Raw genomic sequence first — 24,292 nt, 5'->3', positions numbered from 1 at the left:
GGAGGGCCAGAAATATTACAAATACTAGAAACTAATGAGGAAAGAAGGCAACAGCATGGGCTTCTACAGCTGTAGTGTTTAATACTGGAAACTCCAGGCGCTCCGAAGCCCCATGGCTGAGCCTGTCTCAGCATGTTTCTCTTTTGAGTCTGTGTGCTGGCAAGGCATTTCCTCAGCTGGCTGCTATAGAAATAATTACACTACACAACTTTGAGAAGCAGAAGCAGACGGAAGTTACAGCAGAAACACTGTCATCTTGGTGGTGTTCTAATAGCCTTAGGATTCGAAAATGAGACAAAATTGAAAACAAAAGCACCATTATTTAAATTGGAAATTTAGAAATGTGGGTTATTGTTTAACCAAGTATTCAAATTCAACACAACAGAACAATTAAGTGAGTGTTCTTACGCCAAACTCCTCAGAGCCACTGGCAAATGCTGAGAGAAAACAGGAAGTAAGGACCTCTGTCAAGCAGAATAATGTCTGATTTTAATCAAGAAATTGAGGATAAGTATATTTTTGAAGGGATGATATCATCCGGTGAATGGCCTCTTTTGTTTGTAGTAAGTGCTGGAATGTCACCACCTTGGGAAAAAAGTATTCAAAAATTCATAGCCTTTTTTTTTTTTTTACTAACACCATATTCACTTTGATTCTTTCTTTTAAATTTTATATCTTGTGAGATTTATCAGCTATCTCTGTGTGATTGCATATGCATATTTGTATGTGCAGATATAGATATATAGATATAAGTCTTTCTATTTTCTCTGTTCCCTGCCATCTATTTTTTTATTTTTCTCCGTCGCAGTTCCCCAGTATCTTGATTTCCAAAGTTTTGTAATGAATTTTGATGTCTGAAACGGCAATCCCAACATCATTTTCTTCATGTCTCCCAAGCCAAGAAGCTAACAATTTTCCATTAGGAAACAGCCAGCCACATTTCCCAATTTTGGCATGGTAACATACTGAAGACTCCCGTGATAGTAATTGGAGCTTTTTAGTCATTACAAAGTGAAGGATGACAGAGTTAAGACAGGACTTAAACTGCAAGACCATTCATTAGTTCTACAATGGCTATCAATTTTCGTTTGACTCATCTGATGTTGACTGCTTACAGTTCCAGCTTCTAAACAAAAGTTGTTTAATCTATCTACACAAGTTAATCATTCTATATTAAGTATTCTTGTCTATTTTAGTTTATCTCAAGGATTTCAAGTAATTCAGCCAATTGACAATCTAGGATAAAGGGATGGCTATAATAATATTTGCATTTTGAGAATCAATAATTAACAGGTCTACTCTAAGTTTAATAAGTGGAATAAATTAAATATATTAAATGGACAATTCCAATTAAGAGTTTATTAAGCATAGAGCATTGTAGTAAGTTCTGGGACATAAGATATTAATCCTGTTTGCAAGGATCTACAAATATAGTTGAAAAAAAAAACTTTATATAAAAATTTTAACAACCATTCAAAACCGAATATAGTAAATGTTAAATGAACAAGATAGCTGTTTGGAGGAAGTGATTTCTGCTGAGAAATAGAGGTCATTGAGAAAGGTTGCCGTAAGTCTTAAAACACAGAACAGCATTCACATAGAAAAGGTGCCAATGAGTATTCCAAAGACGAGAAGCATCATTACCCAAGATAAAGAGACTAGAATATGCATAGTGGACTCCCTGGTTGTAATTCAAATTATAACTGGATTATTTGTAAAATATATGTAAAACTGTATGCACAGAAATCTCTGTTGTGTATACTTGTAGCATTGCAGCTTCCTTCTGCGGGTCTGAGAATTGGTGCAGGTTTTTAAACTGGGTCAAGAAGTGATATTCCATGGGCATTGATGACATGAGGCTTCCAATTGCTCATCCAATTTTAATCATCGTTGATTATATATAGCCAACCATGCTCTTGTTGGCTATCCATCTATTTTTTTCTGTGTAAACACCTTGGGATATCAGCCATCACCATAGATCTCTAGTAGTTGAGTATATTGCACTTGACCCATGATATTCTGGAATACAATCATTTCCATTGACACTAGGGAGTTCAGTTCTCTAACAATATTGCCTACTGTCAACTTTGGTCCCCCTACCACTAAGCTTCTCAAATATGCCAATCCCTCCATCACTAGCACATTCCTTCTCAGCTTTGTGATGAGAATGTTCTCTGGCCCTCCAATGAACATAATCAGCTGGTAGTCTCTCTGGTGTTAAACAATAGAATCATTCTAGCATGCTCACTTCTCTGAGCCTTTTGAGCCCTTCTTCAAAACTCTGCTAAGACAGTTCTGTCATCTCTACTTAACTTAATGTGAGCCTTTTTCTTCCCCCTACAGAGCTTTTAGTAACCATCCAAGCAGTGTATTAGGACCATTCCCAGTCACTCTTGTTAGGGAGTTTTCAGTCATGGAAGAATGCTCCCTTGTTGACAAATGTTCCTTTATCGAGTTTCTCTCTCACTATCCCCAGCTCTCACCCCAATCCAGCGCTGTCAAGATATACTTCCTGGCATGCTCTCCTGATTCCTTTTGCTGCAAATTAATCACGTCTTGATGTTCTTTTGGAAAGTAATTTTTTTCCATTCCCTGGTTGTCCCATGCTGAGACTTAGATACAGAACCAGAAGACAGGAGACAAAGTAAAGTCAGATCTTGATAAGGACAAATATCATCGTCAAAGGCATCCATCTCAGTTGAGGTTTTGGTGTGGCCTTCAAGCAAGAGAAGGCTGCTATGTTCCAGCAAAACTGAATAGGCCACTCTTATTTGCCCAGGGGTTCAAAGGAATCTGGGAGTTCTATAATTTTGAGCACATCCACCTACAATTCTCTATACCATCTCTATCAGGTTCTGACTTAGCATAAAACCTTGCCAAAGCTATTAACTCATCTCGTGTTCTATTTCTACTACTTTTACAGTAAAGTTTATCATCCAGTCTTCCTTTTGATCTGTCTTCTAGCTATACAAAGTATGGGTTTCTTTAAATGCTGCCCTGAAGGCCTCCAATCTTTCTTACCACGCCCCTGGTTAGTAACGGACAAACCTGAGCTTATCAATTTTCTTCTTCAGCACAATGACACTTAGCAACAACCAACCAACTTACAGTCCTTATAATTAATAAATCCCTCCATGGCTCTGAAATGGCACCATTCATATTGGATTTAGGGCCCACTCTAACATAGTGTTATCTCATCTTACCTTAATTACATCTACAATGATTGCATTTCCAAATAAGGTCATATTTGCAGGTTAGGACCTTAACGTATCTTTTTAAAGGACACAATTCAATCCACAACAGCATTCAAAAGACAATCTTGTGATGAAAATTTGTGCATAAGTTGTGTATTAGAGTATATTCCAAAGAAATTACAGAGAAATGGGAATAATAACAGAAGAAAGACAATCAAGGATGCGTTATCAAGCAATTTCCAATGAAAGACATCTTTTGTTCAAGCCTGTCATGCATTTCTGGGCACAGTATAGGTCTTAACTCTGAATTGGTCATTAGATGTAAAGAAGCTAGATTAGTCTTACCTGTGCACCTACCAGTCATTGATTCAGAGCTATGACTGAGGGAATGTGAATTCCCAGGCCTATTTAATTCCCTTGTGTGCAGATAAAGTGGTTGTGACAGCCTGAATTGCAGTTCCCTCACTCAGATTCACAAGTTAAGGTCCTAACCTCCAGTACATCAGAATGTGACTTGTTTTGGAGACAGGGTCTTTAAAGAGAAATGGCCTCTCTCCTTGCCATACCAGGTGAGAGAGGTTTCTCAGAAAAACCGAACCTGCTGATGCTTTAATCTTACATTTCTGGATTCTAGACCATAAGAAAATAAATGTTTATTGTTTAAGACACCCAGTCTGTGGTATTTTGTTATAGCACCCCTGGCAAACTAATACAGCCACTGACAATCATAGGGTGCTGTCTCATGGGACTGAGAGCACAGTGGGGCAGCTATGAATGTAGTGAAAGAGCAATCAGAGGGAAGAGCACCCGGAGTGTCTGCTCTGGCCCTAAGCCTTCGTTGCCAGGGAACCATTTGCAGAACACGTGCTTTCTGTCCTCACAATTTTCGCTTTTGCACCATTAGATATCCTGTTTTTTCCAGAAAGGGCATAAAAAGGGTTCTACTGGAACCTGAAATTGCGACTCATACTTGATCAATGTACGCTGCTCTACAAAGTTTATTCCATTTTATAATGGAGGCAGTATCAACTATGGACCTGGGAAGATCATCTGGATAGATCTTGACGTTTCTCCACCTGCTGTTAAAAGTGAATGAGTAAATGCAGCAGCTGTAGTAGGATGAGGGCAGGGTACCAAGAGCACAGTTCCTTCAAGGTTGAGGAAATGAGGAAATGTGTCCCCCACAGAATGATCAATTTAAAAAAATTACAATAATGGTGATCCAGCTTTCAAACTTTTAAGAACAAAACATAGATGCAGTTCTTTTTTTAGAACGATATGCAAAATAATAAATGTGATACAGCATTTTTTATTCAAATTAGGAATGTTTTGTATAAATGTATATAAAAATTAGGTGATTATATTTTTATTCTGTCAAACATCATAATGGATGTGAAATCATTTAGTACTATTTTTAATAATAGAAATTGAAAATTTTGCATGTTACTTTATAAGTGATATGAGAAAATAATGTAAATGGGGCTTTGGGTTATCTTCAGGGATGAATTTATGTGGAGACATTGTTTATATCCATACAGCAGAAAATATCTCAAACACAATTCAACTTAGAATAATCTTCAACACCTTTTTGGAGCTAAAATAAACATTTAAATAAATATTGCATGGAAATTATATTTCGTTTGGGAAACTTTTGATGTTAGTTTCACAAAATGCTTTATTCACACCCAGTGTTAATTAACTTCTAAATCTACTAATTAAAACATCAAAATTTCATGTTGTAATACAATAAAGAGACAATTTTATTCCCAGGAAACTATGCTGAGTTAGTATTCAGAGCCTGGAAACTAAATATAGACAAAAATATTAACTTTCCAACTCAGCCAACCTCCAATAAATACATGGAGGAAAAAGAGTGGGGGAAAGGGGGGGGAGAGCATTAAGACAAATACCTAATGCATGTGGGGCTTAAAACCTAGATGATGGTTTGGAGGCCGAGGCGGGTGGATCACAAGGTCAGGAGATCAAGACCATCCTGGCTAACACAGTGAAATCTCATCTCTACTAAAAACACAAAAAGTTAGCTGGGTGTGGTGGCGGGCGCCTGTAGTTCCAGCTACTCTGGGGGCTGAGGCAGGAGAATGGCTTGAACCCGGGAGGCAGAGTTTGCAGTGAGCCGAGATCACGCCACTGCACTCCAGCCTGAGTGACAGAGCAAGACTCTGTCTCAAACAAACAAACAAACCACTAGATGACGGGTTGATAGGTGCAGCAAACCACCATGGGACATGTATACCTATGTAACAAACCTGCACGTTCAGCACATGTATCCCAGAACTTAAAGTAAAATTTTTTAAAAATCTTAAAACAGAATAACTTCATGCTTACAGATCATAGGCTCATTGTGAGAAAAAAAAAACCCAAAATCCATAATCCTTACAAAGTTGGACAAGATGTGAACTGAAAAGGCAAACATTTGGTGAGCACACAAATCAGTATATATTCTAATATTATAATGTTATCTCATTTAAACCTGTTCTTACTCATGTGTGTGTCATCCTAGTTTTCTCTGACTTACAGCGCCTCACCCTTATTCCTCATCCATCCATATCTCTGAGTGTCTCCAGAGAAGCTGCAGTATTCAGTGGCTGAGAATAGTGATTCAGAGGTCATACTACTTGCATTCATTTATCTTTGTAACCATATTGATTTAGCCAGGAAGTGTTTTAGGTACTGAAAATATAGGAGTGAAAAAGAGTCCATACACAGTTAATCCTTGAACAACATAGGTTTGAACCACATAAGGCCACTTAATACATTAATTTTTTTCCAAAAAAGTTACATCAAGTATGCCTGCCTCTCCTGCCTCCCCTTCTACCTGTCTACCTCTTTCTCTGCCACCCTGAGATAGCAACACCATCCCTTCTTGTTCCTCCTCCTCCTTAGTCTACTCAACATGAAGATGATAAGGATGAAGACCCTTATGATGCTGCACTTCCATTGAATAGGAGGTAAAAATGTCTTCTCTTCCTTATTATTTTCTTAATAACATTTTCTTTTTGCTAGCTTACTTTATTACAAGAAATCAGTATATATACATATAACATACAAAACATGTGTCAATCAATGGTTTATGTTATTGGAAAGGCTTCCAGTTAACAGCAGAGTATTTAGCAGTTAGGTTTTTGGAGAGTTAAAAGTTCTACTCAGATTTTTGACTATATGAAGGGTTGGCACTCCTAATCCACATGCTGTTCAAGGGTCAACTGTACCTGTCTTCATTAAGGTGGTTTTTTAATGGTGTGATATACATAAATAAATTGAAAGATTCATAAATAAGTACATAAACAATTATCTTAACTTTCTGAATCTTTTACTTACTGTACAACCTTGAGTATGCTATTTAGCTAACTAATCCTCAGAATATTTTTAACTTGTAAAATTGAGATGATAATATTGAATACAGTTAAGTATATAATATGAATATGTGTGTGTGTGTGTGTGTGTATACGTATATATATATGTCTTTATCCATTTGATGTTGCTGTAATAGAATACCCACAATCTTGGTAATTTATAATGAACAGAATTTATTTGGTTCATAGTTCTGGAGGCTGGAAAGTCCAAGAGCAAGGTGCCAGGATCTGGTGAGGGCTCTCATGCTGCATCACCCCATGGTGGAAGGCAGAAGGGCAAGAGAGCATGAGAGCAAGCAAGAGAGCATCAAACAGGCTTTTATAGATTCCCACTCTTGCAGTAACAAACCCACTCCTGCAATAATAACATTAATTCATTCATGGGGTGGAGCCATCCTGACCTAATCACCTTGTAACTGTTCTACCTCTCAATGCTGTCACAATGGCAGTTCAATGTCAACATGAGTTTCGGAAGAGGCATTCAAACCATAGCCATACACACAGAGACACGCAAACACACACACACACACACTATATATATATATATATATATATATATATATTTTATTGAAAGGTAACGATAAATAACAATCAGACTGAGCAAGAAGGCTTAAATAGATAGAAATCAAACTTATAAAACTAAACATATACTTCACTCAGGTTTTGTCCTATACATTGCCTTTGTTGACATGATGAAATAGAAAGAAAATTAGAATATTTCTTGTCCTTTATCATAAATTAAAGATTCTTTCTCCATCTTTTTTGACATCCAATGTAAAAAGATAATAAAGACTCTCTGATGCACCAAATCATTTTGCCAAAGAGGCCATTATTTTGTGTTAACTCTAAAACCTAGAAATCATTGTTTGTTTTTTAAAAAGTACTGAAATCTTAACTGTCTATTGTATGAAATAATGTTGGTTCATATAGTTTACCATTTATTAATGGCAGTTTATAAATAAGTTCAGGGTTTTTTTTTCTTTTCTCTTATTTGATCTTCCAACCAATCTGTAGCCTCTTGTCTGAGGGAAAGCAGTTCACACAGGAGCAGCTCATCTTATGAAAGTGTAAAAGGCAGTCTTTGTCTGTTTCCTGACTGTAAACCAAATGCAAAGCTTTATTTCTTTCACATCACCTCATAAGCTTGTTCTGAAGTTAAAGTGAGATAATCCATACAGAATTCTTTGCACAGTGCCTAGCATAGAGTAAATGCTCAATAAATGTTGATAACTGATCCCTCTCTATCTCATCTCTCGCTCTATTGTCACTGAGCTTATCATCATTTAGAATATCACTGCTTTTGCCTTATTATATTTGCAATAGCCTTCTGATAGGTTTTCCCTTCTCTAATATTACCTTTCTCCTCTTCCCTATAATTATGTGTTGTCACCAGATTAAATGTCCTCATGAGTAATTCCAAACTATCCAAGTTTCTGATCAAACACCTTTAATGAGTTCACACCTTGATTATTGAAGAACACCACTGTCTAGATCCACTGTCCCTTTCTAATTTAGTTTCTTCTGTTATGCTTTGTAATGACTCTTGTGTTCCAGATAAAACAACTTGTTTGTTGTTCTTTTAAGTGTCTCAAAATTTATTTTCTACAAGAAATGCCCCCACTTACTATTTCACCCCCAACAGGCGCAGATGGACACGCCAGTCCTCCAAATATCTTCTTATAATCTCCTACCTGAAAAGGGTTTTTCTCTTTTCTTATCTTTATTATTACTTTTCTCATAACCCTTTCTATGAAAAAGGACTTTTTACATTCTAGTTTCTAGCATTTTTAACATGTGTACATGGTAAAAAAAAAAAAAAAAAAAAAAAAAAAAAAAAAGTATACTCTTAGGAGAGTATGCTGTCCTTGAAGGAAAAACTTGTATCTGGTTCATATTTTTATTCCTAAAGTTTCCTAACGTTTCCACATTGAATCAATATTTATTGACTAACTGGATGAATTAACTTTTCAAATTCTTCAGAAACATTAGAAGTTTAAATACCAAATAAAAAAATAATACTATAAAACTGATTTTTTAACCAGGTAGATGTGACTTCAGTTTTGATATGATTGCTGGAAAACAAGGTGATTAACTCTGTTGCAAAATGACTCCCAACCCCTTGTATTCCCCCAGTAGAAAGCAACTAGAAGTTGATATTCCTAGTCTTCCTGATGATGGCTTTATCACATCTGATTCAAGAGACATGCAGTTGCTTGTTTGCTATGTTATAGGACACAAAACAGACAATAAATAGTAAAATGACACTGAAAGTGGATATAGAATTGTGAAGAAGACACACTTTGCCTGCATAGGACTTTTGAAATAGATGTCTCTGGTTTAGTATTTTGCAGGAATTTAATTTCTCAGTAGAATGTGTCAGAATCTACCTAACCTGAAGTAGACTGCCAGCAAGTTTCAAGAACCTGTCAGGTGGCAGAATCAGAGGGCACAGCTGACTGACAATAATTTGAGGGGATACGAAGACAGGTATGAGTCTATTTGAAGCTGGGAATGTTACGACCAGGAAAGAGAAGGTGGAGCTAGAACAATTCATATTTCTTTACTTATGCAAATTCAGAAGCCACTGTTGAGTCAAACCAGGCATGAACAGTCACCCAGTACCTTGAAAAAAATTCCAGAGAAGTTAAGGAAGCGATTATGTTAAATAAGGAAGAGAGAGTCACTAAAGCAAACTCAAAAGGGAAACAACCCAAGTCAAAGCAGGGGAAATATTGGTGGTTGCAAAGTAGCAAAGGAAATAAACATATGGGGCCCATATGACCTTGTGTTAGACACTGCATTGCTCCATCCCATTTGTATTCCTCTTTATTTTACACATAAAGGTCATCAGCATACCTTTATAAGTTCTTATAATTATGACATATAATTTATGTTACCCAAATACCTCAGATCAGATTGAGATGAGACAACTGGGAAATTGATTAAGTAGGATATTATTTTTATTGCTAAGTCATGATGGCAGCCACCGTTTGACTGGTAGAAAGTAATGCCCTCGAAAGTGCACGGTCACTTAAAAAGTGTCTCATATGTACTTGAAGTCAGTTTTCGGCTACAATAAGGACATGGGATCTGTAGCCAGTACTGTGCTAGAGTGGCTTCCTAGCATCTCAGCAGAGCAAATTGTGCACATTTCTTCCCAAATCCAAGTTCAGTGATTGTTCGTAACTGGAAATTGGCTATCGTGGAAAACATGACAAGCTAGGGCTTTTCCCAACCTTGGTGAGGGGTTGTTAAATATTACCAACGTGTCACCATGGCTGTCCTGGTGTTTCTTTCTACCAGGTCTCATTTGTGGTTTAATTTGAAGACCTTTGAGAAAGCCTTACCATTGCCACTCATCATGATGAGTTCAATAGTTGTGCCAATAGTATTGTTTCCAGACGCTTTAATCGCTTTCAGTCTTGGAGTTGCCAAAATATTCCTGGATTCCATGCAGAGATAGGGAAACTCTTCATTTTTACACCAGGGTTCTGAAAGCTCTTTATATGCATCCCTTGGTTTCTCACTGTATCTTACTGACTTCTCCATGTTGTCTCAAAATGAATCCAATAAACCCTGTAAGAGATAGACATTATTCCAACTTTGATTTGTTTTACTAAAGGTCCTCCTGCCAACCTCCAAAATATATTTCTTCTTCCCCAAGAAAGCATTCACATATATCAGTAAATGAAAACAATGTAGGATGTATGAGCCTATGGGTAAATGAGAAGAGAAGAAATGCTGTCCGGTAAGAGGGGCATATGGAGTCCAGCTTAGTCAGCCAAAAATCAACCATGCCATTTAATTGTTTTAATTGTATAATTTGCTAGATGTTTCTGTTTTTCCTCCTTTCTCAAATTGACTCTTCACAATTTTTTACCCTGCTGTGTATTCTGGGCAGTTGATATTTAGGAGCTACCTTGATGGTTTACTTTCTCTCTAGCCTCTTGTTCAGTTTAGCCACAGGAAGACACAAGCAGGAGATTTGGAGGTTTTTGTTGGATGGCCTTCTCCATATAGCTGCTCTCTCTGGGCTATGATAACTGTTCTTTCCCTGGTCTCTCTGGCCTGAGGTTAGTAATAGCTCCTTGCTATCGCTAGTCCTTGCACACAGCACTGTCCTTCATTGTTTTTGGAAAAACCACAACCCATACCTTTAAGAAACTCTGTCTGTAAAAATCTCATCAATTATCCAGTTTGAGTATGGCATTCCTTATTCTGCTGAAATCCTGGATGATACACCGATTAACCTAAATCATAGCCCATGGGGCTCAATGTTCTTTTCACTAAAGGTATTTCTATTTAATATATTTATGAATCCATACTTATGGTGTTTCAACTATGAAAAAAAGTTTAAAATCATTCTGCCAAAGAAGGCTGTTTATTTGACCCTAATTATTGTACATTTACCCTACCTGCAATTTTATTAGATCTTTTCAGAGTTTAGAATTTTTTTTTTTTTTTCTTGAGACGGAGTCTCGCTCTGTCACCCGGGCTGGAGTGCAGTGGCGCCATCTCGGCTCACTGTAAGCTCCGCCTCCTGGATTCACGCCATTCTCCTGTCTCAGCCTCCGGAGTAGCTGGGACCACAGGCGCCCGCCACCACACCCGGCATATTTGTTTGTATTTTTAGTAGAGACGTGGTTTCACAGTGTTAGCCAGGATGGTCTTTCTAAATGAATAACTTCTGTTGACATGAGTATTGGAAGAGAAAATCAAGGATAATGGAGGAACATGGAACATATTTAATCTTGTAATACATATAACACATTGGTTTGATATATATTGATATGAGAAAGAAATCCAACAGTTTTATCAGAGTATTAAATATGTAGCGATGAATTGGAAAAAAAATGGGCTCCATCTCCTCAACATTGTCTCTGGGTTCATTTACATTCAAGTGAAAACTTGATTGTGCAATCTGAGTTCAATGTAGGTGCTAGAAAATCCACTCATATTATCAGGATCTTGAAGCTCACCTTACTGGGTTGAAAAGTTTCCAGAAAAAGATTTTCCTACCCATTAATGAAAACCAACAATTGGAATAATTCAAATCAGGAATTAACAAGGATACATTTAAGCTGCCTAATCCTCGAATCCCCTAGGCAATCCTGAGTCATTCATCTAACTAAGGTGCTGCTCCGATGATCAAGCAGTTTCCAGAGTGAGAAAGGGCGCCCTTGCCCTGACCTGCAACTAGAAGACTAGGAGAAAGATTACGTTATATGAATGATTCACATGAAAATGTGGGAAGGAACTGCTGTATCATTTTATCATATTCCTGTGATGACATACTTTGTAAAACCTGTGTTTTCTACTATGAGGGAAATGTTAATTTAAAATTTCCTGTTTTTACCATATAATTTCTATTGTTTTACCTATTGGCTCCGATGAACATGATCTTGTAACTGTAACTCTGTTTTTAAACGTAGTTTAAGAATGTGGGTACATGAAAGGAAAGGCGTAAGTTACTATCTGACCCTCCCCAATCCCCAAAGGGCCTAACGTAATAATTTGAACATATTTAGACCTCTACACTTATTTATTGAAATGAATACAAAATATTAAAATGTAGTTAAAATCATATTGATTATTTCTGAGAGCAGTCCCAAACTTAAACATTTTTTTTTCTTTTCACAAATGAAAAAATAATATGCTTACAGAAACTTTGTATCTGTAAGAAATTCTATGACTCTCTCAAGGAGCTGAAGATTACCTAAAAAGATTTATCATCAAAGGCATGACACAAGTAGTCACTTCCCCTGGTGTTCCCTTGCCTGGAATTGTTCCTGGTGAAACAAAAAATTACCCACCCTGCGTGACTAAAAGAATTAAAAGCAATAAAGAATACGGACAGGGTAAGCTATGATTAATTGCTTGGTGAGATGAAACTTTAATCCAGAATATACATGAATCCTGGTATTTAATGCTCATGGTTTTTAAAAAGTAATCTTTGAGGTTTTAACACACCTTCAAAAGCATGGATTTAAATATATTCTTTGGCCTTCATAAGAATTTCCACTTATGAGTTCTCAGTAACAGCAATAATACTAGAGAAATTAAATAGTCTAATCAAGCATAAACTTTCCAATGTCATCAAATTTATCTAGCATGAAGAGTTTTCATTAGATCTAATTAGAGTCCTAATTATTAAGAATTGCCTACAGATCAATATTTTCCTGCTTCTCTTCAGCAACAAGAAAACATGTTCCTATAGAAAAATAAAAATATCAGAAAGCACTGAACTGAGAAGAGGCAGGAGAAAGCATCAAACCAGGAAGAGCCAGGACAAAACTCTGAATCAGTACAGAGCCAAGATCGTTATAAAAGTTTCTAATAAATCTGAGGGATGACTCAAGGATACAAATGATAGAATGTATAGCAAAGTTGGTGATTTGGAGAGGCAACACAAGAAAGAAGACATTTTCGACTCGATTATATATTCAAGATAAGATAGACTATATTGTGGTAGTGAAATGAACCCTGAAATCTCACCAGCTTAATATATAAAGCTTTATATCTTGTTAACCCAAAGTCAGCTGTGATTTGGTAGCTCTCAAGAACAGCTCCCTTTCCTCTGTACCACAGGTATCTGGGTAGAGCTCTTGTAGCACCACCATCAGCAAGGGTTGGTTTAAGAGTTGTGTTGAGAGAAGAGGGAGCTAGGAATTGCGTCGAGGGAGTTGTTTCTGGACTCTTTCCAGGTGAGGATGTAAAGGCGCAAGTGGACAGAGGTACAAACCTTAGAACTCACCAAATATCCTTTGTGCTTCTCCACATTTCCCAGTCTCCATGTAGTTATTTCAGGACAATAAGACTACCCTGACCAATGCAATATGAACAGCAATAGTATATCACCTATGAGATGAGGCGTTTAAGAGACAGTGTGAGTTATTTCTCTTCCCTTGCCATGGTGATCACTGCAGTCCCAAAAGATAATGCTAGAAGATTTAAAAAGAAAAAAAAAGAAAAGGATCCGGATCTGCAAGTCACTGTTTGGAAGGAAGCTGTCCTAGAGGGTTACTTGAACCACAAATGACTTTGTGTGGGCAAGAGAGGAGTACATTTGTATGCAATAAGCCCTGAGTTTTGAGGTTTGTTTCCATAGCATAACCCATCTGTCCTTACTGATACCCTAGTCAAGATGAGTGCTTCAGAACTAACTTCTCCTATGGGGGATGTTCTGGAGATCTAAGATTACTAGAATCCTACAATGGTTTTATAAAAAAAGGGGCATTACAACCCAAGTATGAGCATTACATGATTACATGAACAAGAATGAGATTACGTGGCTAGAAATGTGTCTATCCAATTTAGAAGTTGCAATACATTTTCAACATAACAGCTAATTTTCCCAACAACAGACTTGATCTTACTCCTAATCATTTTCTCCACTTTTCCTTTAGAATCTAGAAAATCCCTACTGAGGTTATTTTTACCCCATGATCAATAGATGTTTTCCTAATAGACCCGGGTGACCATTTTTTCACAGCACAGAAGAATAAACTTTGATCCATCAAGTTTTTTATTAAAGATGTTCCCAATTATAAAATTCTGCCATATAGAAAATAATTTCAAATATTCTTAATTGAGCATGATATAGATGGCACAAATTATTGATTCATTGTCTAATTGCTACATAAAAGACATTGTTAATATGTTTTAATGTGTTTGCTTCAGACGTGTATTCAGATATTCCAGAAGTAGAAAGGGCCTGATCTCTAAAACTGGAAACAATCCATACTAGATATTCCTAGCAGAAACAAGGTTCTAAAACGATTTTAATAGGCCTGCAGATTTTAGTTTAAATAGAACTAGTACATAGTTCGAGAACACTTAAAGGAAGATGAATATCCTTGCCTCTGAGGGTCGAACCTCATGACTGGGAAAAGTGCAGTCAGAGAAACCATGAATTACATTTATAATTTTGCTGTGAATCTTGAATCCCTTAGTTTCAGTCAAGATATATGAAGTCAGGTTTATGACTAAGAAAGCCACTGTTTCTTTCATGCAATGAATCAGAGAGAATAGGCAGTTAGCTAGAGCTAAGCATAGATTAGCAGAGACAGAAACGCTGAGCTGTCAAATACTTCAAAACCAATAGCAGCAAACAAAATATCCAAGTGCTGCTGGAAACTTATAAGACTATTACAGACCTAGGAATTTTCAACACCCAAAGCAACCTAAGTCTTAAAGGTATCTTTCAGAATATGAAAAACCAGAGTCATGCTATAAAGTGACTGATATTAAGATATTTCTTCCTTATTTATAGTTCTTTAACACTTGCTTTTAAATATAGCATTGTTTTAAACACATTATCCCTTGCTATAATACAAGAAAAATGACAGATGAATACTTAGAACCTCTCACATTTCTCACATGTGAGGAGAATTTTTTTCTTATTCGTATGGCCTGGAGTAATGAGTGAGGAAGAGGAAAGTAATACCTGTCAGCTGAAATCCACCGGATTGATTTTCACTGCTCAGAGCTGGGAATTATCTGTAACAAAGGAAGGGTAGCAACACAAAGATGAGAGAGAGGGAAGAGACTGGGCTGGGTCGAAGGAAGAGATTTGGAAACAATTTAGAAACTGAGGAATGGGATTAGTACAAAGCTGCCATTTTATGATGATTGGGTTTTCATTTGTATGAATGGAAGTCTTCTTTTGGAGAGGATTCAGTAAAGGTTATCTCTCTCTCTCTCTCTCTCTCTCTCTCTCTGCCAGTAAAAGATAGTTTCCTAAAAGTTAAAAAAAAATTGCTGAAATGTGCCAAAGAGTGACCAGTTTGATAGACTGTTCTAATTGTTTATAAATATTTTAATTTTCTAGAAAAATATACTTAATCAGACATCAGTGTGCTATCCCACGCCAGCAGGAAAATACCAAGCAGTGATAGACCAACCTGGTCATCAACTTAATGAAAGGTCTCAAAATAACAAGCAGGAGTCAGGACGTGTTTTTCAGTGAGGAATGCTCCCACTAACAAGTAACAGAAAGTTTAACAATAGAGGGATACTTTTCTTATATAACAAGACATCTGAAAATAGATCTCTGTTGGCATTTGTTCAGCAGCTCATTGTGGTCAGGCCTAGCATCTCTGTTACTTTCTTTGTCTTTATTTTATGATTGAAAAGTGTTGCTGCTTCATAGTGTCAAGTCCTTGAGATGCAAGAAAACAAGGCATCCTCTTAGGTCCTCCTTAAGGTCCTCTTAGCTCATAGCAAGGAAGAGGATGACATGGGAAGCATGGTAGCCCTGAGAAGGTAGCCTGAGAAACAGGCCTGGAGAAGACAGGAGAAAGCTCTTGTGTAGTTCAAAGTTACCTATATAAGTTTGGTTTATACAGGTGTTCCATAGAGGTTATATTTTTGGCTTTTTATGATTTCCATGTGAGTATTCTCAATACTCAAATATTGCTAATTAACTGGGGAATAAGAATATATCTGGGCCCTGGAGCATAACTTATTCCTTCTATCCACTCTCTTCTTTAAATTTATTTCACAAAACAGTATTGATGAAAGCAATTTGGCACGTATTTGTACCATTAAAACTCAGGCTCTTTAATTCTCAAAAAAGACTGCCCCTTGGGTAGAAAGAGAGGTGAAAGTTATATCATCAAGTACTTTAATGGCAATATATATAGCAGCCAGTATATTTTATAATCCCAAGATCTTTAACAACATCAAAAATAGATGTTCTATATGCACAGATTGAGTTTCATTTGGGTCATGACTGAAACCTGTTATATTTCAACCTGGATGATAGAGATGTAAAAACTTGAGAGGTTTCCAACAAAACAGAGTAAAGTCAGCATAACCTATGCTGTCTACTAACTAAATGCACCTTTAGGCGTGTTTAAAATAATGCAATACATTATAGCTACCAGCATCCTTCATTTTGTGCAGTATTGCTTTTTTTTTCTATGCGCTGTTCTGGCAGAGTTTCTCCAATCTGCACTTGTTCAATAATGAACATCGTTCATCTGGGAGATTAATTCTGGGCCATAGTGAGGAAGTAGTAATTAAAACAGTATTTTTATCTTCCTTACTCTGTGGGACTTCTTACCACATCTTTCAGTTAATGTTGGTTTGAGGTTAGACCTTGATCTCTTTGAAATACATTCCCATGAATGTGTTTCACCCAAGTTTACCTATCCCTTTTGAAGTTGAAGAGCTGGGAGTGCCCTGGATGAATAGATTTGGCATCAACAGAAAACTTAGTTTTTTCAGTTGGCTCATTAGACACAAAGAAAAGAATACAACTATGGACAAAGGTATTTTATTATGCAACATGCAAATATTTTTATTAACTGGTAGAGCAAGTTTGATAAAAGACAATCCATACCAAGATAAATAACATACAAATAGTCTATTCCACCAGCTAATTACAGAACATTGAAGAATGTGTTTCAGGCAAGGCATGGTGGATCATATTTGTGATCCCAAAATTTTGGGAGGCCAAGGCAAGAAGATTGCTTGAGGTCAGGAGTTCAAGACCAGCCTGGGGAATATAGAGAGACCCCTGCCTCTACTAAAAATACAAAAAAAAAAAAAAAAAATTAGCTGGGCATGGTGGCTCTCCATTGTCCCAGCTACTCAGGAGGCTAAGGCAGGAAGATCACTTGAGCCCAGGAACATGAGGTTCTAGTGAGCTGTGATTGCACCATTGTGCTTCAGCCTGGGCAACAGAGTAAAACCTTGTCTCTAAAAAATTTTTTAAAAAAAAATGTGTTTCTATTTGCTTAACAGTGAGTATTCAAAAAATAGTTTTTGTGCTGTATTGATAAAACCTGGAAGTGGTGGGAATTGATGTCATGTAAAATTGTTAAGAATAAGAATAACCGGGTGCAGCGGCTCACACCTGTAATCCCAGCACTTTGGGAGGTCGAGGTGGGTGGATCATGAGGTCAGGAGTTCGAGACCAGCCTGGCCAACATGGTGAAACCTCATCTCTACTAAAAATACAAAAATTAACTGGGCTTGGTGGCGCATGGCTGTAATTCCAGCTACTCAGGAGGCTGAGGCAGCTACTCAGTTCAGGCTGAGAATCGCTTGAACCCAGGAGGCGGAGGTTGCAGTGAACTGAGACTGTGGCACTGCACTCCAGCCTGGGCAACAAGAGCAAAACTCCGTCTCAAAAAAAAAATAAATAAATAAGAATAAATCTGATACAAAGAGGTATCTTTATATCTGTTATATTAAGCCAACAAAATAAACATTTTTCCATGATGAGGAGGATAATAATAATTGTAGCTACCTTTTATTGGGTGGCTTAATAAATATCTGGTGACATATTAATTTTACATCAGCCCATTAAGTCACAAACCCCCTAAGCAGTAGGTATTACTTTCAACAATTTACAAATGAAGAAAAAGTGTCCTGAGAAGGGTAATCATTTGATTAAAATCAAACTGATTGAATGTTGTAGCACTAGGAAAGGAGATCAGGTTTTTAATACTTCAAAGCCTTTGTATTTAACCATTATTTTTTTTTCTTCCCAAACTTTTGAATATATCCTAAGAGAATAGTGAAAAAGCATGAAAAATTAAGTATATGTATCTGCTTATTCAAGCATTATATATAATAGAAAAAACTTTGAAGCAATTAAAATGTATTAAGAATGTATTAATAAGTAAAAAGGCTTATGAGAGGATGGCAAATGGAAAAAAGCTCAATTTACAAAAGATATCTGATCCAGAGCATAAGAAACAATATAAGCAATAGGCAGTATTTGAAGAGACAATGAGCAATAATTTTCCAAAACTCTTGCATGGATTAGAAGGAGCAATACATTCTAACTCATTTTTTGAGGCCAGTATAACCCTGATATCAAAACGTGACAAAACATATTGCCGGGCCCGGTGACTCAGGCTTGTAATCCCAGCACTTTGGGAGGCTGAGGCGAGCGGATCACGAGGTCAGGAGATCGAGACCATCTTGGCCAACACGGTGAAACCCTGTCTCTACTATAAAAAAAAAAAAAAAAAATTAGCTGGGCGTGGTGGCGGATGTCTGTAGTCCCAGCTACTCGGGAGTCTGAGACCCGGGAATCACTTGAACCTGGGAGGCGGAGCTTGCAGTGAGCTGAGATCGCGCCACTGCACTCCACCCTGGGCGACAGAGCGAGACTTCGTCTCAGAAACAAAAACAAAAACAAAAAACAAAAAACAAACAAACAAACTTGACAAGAAAGATTGCATGGAAGGAATATACAATAGCTCCTCTTTATCGGTAAGGGATGTTTCAAGATGCCCATGGATATCTGAATCCGAGTATAGAACTAAACTCTATTGCCATCAATAGGACACGTTTCTATGCATGTCTTCCACCCACAAATTAAATGCCTTTTCTATCTCAACTAAGTACTTATCATACACTGTGGCTGCAACTTTTGCAGTTTGAGGTGTGGCAACAAAACTAGTACAAATTTCTTTTTTCCTATTTCGAGATTTCCAGGATAGAAGATTCATTCTTACTGTAGATCTTAGCAACCTCAGCCTACAGTTTTCCTTTCCTTAAGTCAAGAACTAACGGCAGGGAGTGCCTGCAGCTCTACGGTGTGGATATTCTGGACAAGGGAACAGGCAGGACAGAGGGTGCAGGACAGCTCAAGATTTCATCACGCTACTCAGAACAGCATGCAACTTAAATCAGGAATTGTTTACTTCCAGATTTTTCCATTTAATATTTTCAGACCACAGTTGATTACAGGTAACTGAAACCGTGAAAGCAAAACTACAGGTGAGGGGGGACTACTGTAGAGCAATCTCATTCCTGAACACATCCTTTATCAAATGTAGGTATTATTTATTTGAGCAATAGCTGATAGAAATCCTGATGAAGATGAAGCAAAAAAGCTAAAATAGAAAATGTTAATGTAATTTAGTTATGTTCATGTTCATTTTATATATAACACACTATATATGTAACATTTTATATATATATATTATATATATATTTCTCTTCACAAAACATGCTTCTCAGAGAAACAAGGAATATAATACTATTCTTATGTTTATTTTATTCTGCCTTTACGTCAACAATGGCCAGTGAAAACAACTTGGGAGTAATAATGAAGATGGTCAGCGAGCCGAAAGTGTTCCCAGCAAAGCAGCCCTCTGATCCATATACTTCAGCTACATCTTACATCACCAAGGTAAATATGCTCCCCATGAAAGAAATAGGTCCAGCAAATGTATTTTGTTTTAATTTTTTCTGATTTGTGTAGGAAAAAAATGCACAAAAAGGCATTCATATCTTTTAGGAATATAGGTAATTTTTGATTTTAATTTTGTCTTTTTTTCCTGATTTGTGTAGAAAAAAATGCACAAAAATGCATTCATATCTTTTACGAATATAGGCAATTTTTGAACATTTACCTATGGAATTAAGTGACATCTATCTTAGAAATAGTATAACATTCATCCCAGAAATCTATGAAAATACTGTAAACAAGAGTATGCCCTTGCGAGCATTTGGTAAATATGAAAAGCAAAGCTCAATAACAAAGATATATTATAGTATTGTTTTGAGGGATGCAGCCCAGATTCATGATATTCCAAATATTCCTGTAATACCAATTCAGTGACACTTGGATAAAAGATGGACAACTGTTTTTCAACCTATAACTGTCCCCAAAAGTGAAGAATATATTCATTCCACAAGAGATTTTGAATATATCCTAAATTAATGTTACCTGTTTATAATTTTTTAATTTTAGAATTGACAGGCAAGAATGCATCTGAAAATCATTGAATAATGACTGGGGTTGGAATATTTTCCATTTTGACTACTTATTCATATTTTTAGTATATACTTAGTATATGTTAGGCACTGCACTAGATGTAAAAACAGTATGAAAGGAGACAGAGAATTGGGTTTAGAGGTGCAAATAAATGAGTTTCTGTAACTAGATATTTGCTACTAAAGTTGAAAAGCAAAAATCTTGAAATAGACAATATTTTTGATCAGTTGGAATTTTGAGGAAGCTCCAGTTCCAGCATATTGATATGAAGAAATAATTGAAGCAGGAATTGTAGTTCTATTCATGGATGTAGTGCTTGAATCTAGAATACTACCCGTCATATAACACAGGCTCAGAGAACAAATGCTAAATGAATGTATAAGCTGCTCAGGATTTTACAAAGATGTAAATATTTGAGTCTGTTTAGATAATAACAAAAAGTACCAAATACAGCTCTTATTTTGTCTGGCCAACTTCTAGTGTCTTATTCATATTAATTTACTTATGCTTATCAGTCCTGTGAAATTGGTGCTGTCTTTATTCCCATTTCATAGGTGAGCATACAGAGACTTGAAACAACCTGCCCAAGGTCCCGCAGTTAGTAAGCATTGGAAATGGAATTTGAACCCAAGCCATATGGTTCAGGATTCTGTACTATTAGACAATGTGCTACACTGTCTATGTGGGATCTTGGGAATTTTAAGAACTATCGAAATCAAACCTCACCTGGGGACTCAAAGCATTGTGGACAGAATGTGTTAGGTATTCATTCTTTCAATTCCCAGTCTCTCATTCTATATTAAACCACCAATCAAAGAAGAAGTCAACAATCCAACCATGGGGGGATGGGCGTAGAGATTAAGTATTTTTGCTATTTTAAACAAACAATAACATTAATATAATATTCAACTACCCTTAGGAAACTGGTCATACAACCTGTTTGTAATGATACATCAGGATAAGCAAGACTTGTTGAAGAAAATAGCATTAATTTTGAAATTATATGCTAAAGCTAGACTGAGAATTCACCGATTATGAACAAATCAAAGTGTGAGAGTTGTCAATATAGATAATAGAATCTTTTAAGATAAGTTTGCTATAAAATAATGAGTCTTTGGCTATTACATAGATACACACACGTATGTAAACTTATGAAGAATGATCCCATTTAAACAAGACTTAAGCTTCTGCTTCATGTTTCTTATTAAAATGTATTTTCTTAATAAAATGTATTTTCCTATTAAAATATATTTTCTTATTAAAATGTATTTTGTGTGCAATTTTCAAGAATTAAATTAAATTATTCAGTAGGCCGGGTGCGGTGACTCACGCCTATAATCCCAGCACTTTGGGAGGCCCAGGCAGGCAGATCACGAGGTCAGGAGATCGAGACCATCCTGGCTAACATGGTGAAACCCCGTTTCTACTTAAAAAAATACAAAAAATTAGCCGAGTGTGGTGGTGACTGCCTGTAGTCCCAGCTAGCGGGAGGCTGAGGCGGGAGAATGGCCTGAACCCGGGAAGCGGAGCTTGCAGTGCACAGAGATGCGCTACTGCACTCCAGCCTGGGTGACAGAGCGAGACTCCGTCTAAAAAAAAAAAAATTATTCAGTAACTCATCTTCTATTTTGAAAACATATTGACAAATAAAATTCAACTTAGCTTTCGAATAACACATATGAATGGCAATCTTGATTAGTAAAAGGTTTGGATTTAAGACTTCTTTCCTTATTACTTGAAATGCAAACACGAGGCATTACAGACAATTGTGTTAGTCATTGTGTTATAGTGTGTTATAACACATTATAATTGTGTTAGTCATTGTAGTAAATGTAGAATCAATATCATTAACAAAGCCACTGTGGTGATATATGAACAGGTTGTGTTTATTGTTCCCTAATCAGCTTCTTAATGAAGCAACCTCTTAGTCTCTGTGGGTTTCTCAATATTCCAGAGAAGTGACAAAGCCACTGGCCACCTCAGGTTTCCAGAATATTCTACTGTAAGGCAGGCCAAACCAGATCAGAGCAGAACAATAAGCTCTTCTTAGACTTCCTAACATAATGATAATAAATTAATCAGTAACATCAGCGCCTTTAGCATACAGTTATTGCTGTGAGATCGAGAAAGATTTTGTTCTCAAATGCTCACCATGGGAATGAGGAAAAGAAATGACCTCATATTTGGCATGTACTAGAGATTTGGTAAACAGCTGATCAGAATAGTAATTTAGAAGAGATAATCATATGGGAATTAGAGTCAAATGATCAAAGTTCAAATGTCAGATTAACCACTTATTAGTAGTATGATCCTTGCAAAGTCACCTATTTTCTCGTGTGTGTGTGTGTGTATGTGTGTGACGGAGTCTCGCTCCAGCTGGAGTGCGGTGGTAAGATCTCGGCTTACTGCAAGCTCCGCCTCCCGGGTTCACGCCATTCTGGCACAGCCTCCCGCGGAGCTGGGAATACGGGGACCTGCCACCACGTCCGGCTAATTTTTTTTATTTTTGATAGAGACTGGTTTTCACCGTGTTAGCCAGGATGTTCTCGATCTCCTGACCTCGTGATCCGCTTGCCTCGGCCTCCCAAAGTGCTAGGATTACAGGCGTGAGCCACCGCGCCGGGCCAAAGTCACCTATTTTCTCTAAGTAGTTATTTCCTCATTTGCTAATTGGATTTACATGACCAATTGTGAAGATTTTTTTTTTAGAATTATACAAGATAATGTCTAATAAATGTTTAATACGGACCCTATATGTAGTAGATGAACATTTTTGAGGTAAACCCTGAAAACACTGTGTTAGATCTTTGAAAGTGTGTTTATATAGTCATATGAGCTTTTCATCTTCTACTTTTTTCTGTTTTACTCCAGTTTTTTGCAAACGACAAGACATGCACCAAATGCAACATAAACACAAATAACAAGCAGATGGAGTTTATGAGAAAAGAGAAGGTGAACGGTGATAAACATTTTCTACCATTATTAATGCTATAGTACTTGTGTTAATAATTTACCATTGACCCAACTTATTATCTAGCATTATAAAAATTTGCTGTTAAAAAGTTATAATATGTATCATAATAGGTCTTATGTTATACTTTATTAGGTTTTCATTTGTTTGATTGACATACAGACATATTTGACAATCAAAATCTATAGTTTGGGGGCCAGGTGCAGTGACTCACGCCTGTAATCCCATCACTTTGGGAGGCCGAGGGGGGCGGATCACCTGAGGTCAGGAGTTCAAGACCAGCTTGGCCAACATGGTGAAACCACATCTCTACTAAAAATACAAAAAACTAGCTGGGCGTGGTGGTGGGTGCCTGTAATCCCAGCTGCTCAGGAGGCTGAGGCAGGAGAATAGCTTGAACTTGGGAGGTGGAGATTGCAGTGAGCCGAGATTGCACCATTACACTCCAGCCTGGGCAACAAGAGCGAAACTCCATCTCAAAAAATAATAATAATAATAAAATAAAAATAAAGAAAACAAAATCTATAGTTTGTATTTAGGTAAAAGCTACCATTGAGGTATGGATCCTCACAGAAAATGCGTTTGCACCTAGGCTCATGCTGTAGTTAGCAGGTGACAGCTCCCCCTCCTGGCCAAGAGCGTAGATGAAACCCTGCATAGCTGACCATACTCCTAAAATCTTTCAGAGCTTATCTTGTGGATCTGCAGGTGAGAAAATATCTAGGCACACAACACACATATGCATATACATGAGTTTATGCACACACAAAAACATACTTATCCACATTTTCATTCCTGTCCCACATACATAGGCTTGACAAATGCTGAGGATATGAAAGGCAAGATGATATATTTGAAAGGTACCCTCTCCTTGTGAATAGTAGTGCAATCCAGGAAGACATTAAATACTCATAGAAATCTACATTCAAGGCTCCAAAACTATATTTTTACTTTATCAAGGCATGAGGTTTTCAGGAATAAATAATATCTACATTAAATTTAAATGCAA

At 36.9% G+C, this 24,292-nt stretch overlaps 1 long non-coding RNA gene across 1 annotated transcript; it reads left to right on the top strand.

Moving 5' to 3' along the window:
* Positions 1-5,879: 5,879 nt before the first annotated feature.
* LOC144334726 (uncharacterized) lies at positions 5,880-23,274 on the top strand. The gene is made up of 3 exons (XR_013404883.1): positions 5,880-6,163; positions 19,619-19,724; positions 23,184-23,274. It is a non-coding gene; the product is annotated as an uncharacterized LOC144334726 (long non-coding RNA).
* The last annotated feature ends 1,018 nt before the right edge of the window (positions 23,275-24,292 follow it).

This window comes from Macaca mulatta, chromosome 15, assembly GCF_049350105.2.
Source record: "Macaca mulatta isolate MMU2019108-1 chromosome 15, T2T-MMU8v2.0, whole genome shotgun sequence".
NCBI lineage: Eukaryota > Metazoa > Chordata > Mammalia > Primates > Cercopithecidae > Macaca > Macaca mulatta.
The sequence above is the reverse complement of the archived record's forward strand: the minus strand, read 5'-3'. Positions and strand labels throughout refer to the sequence as shown.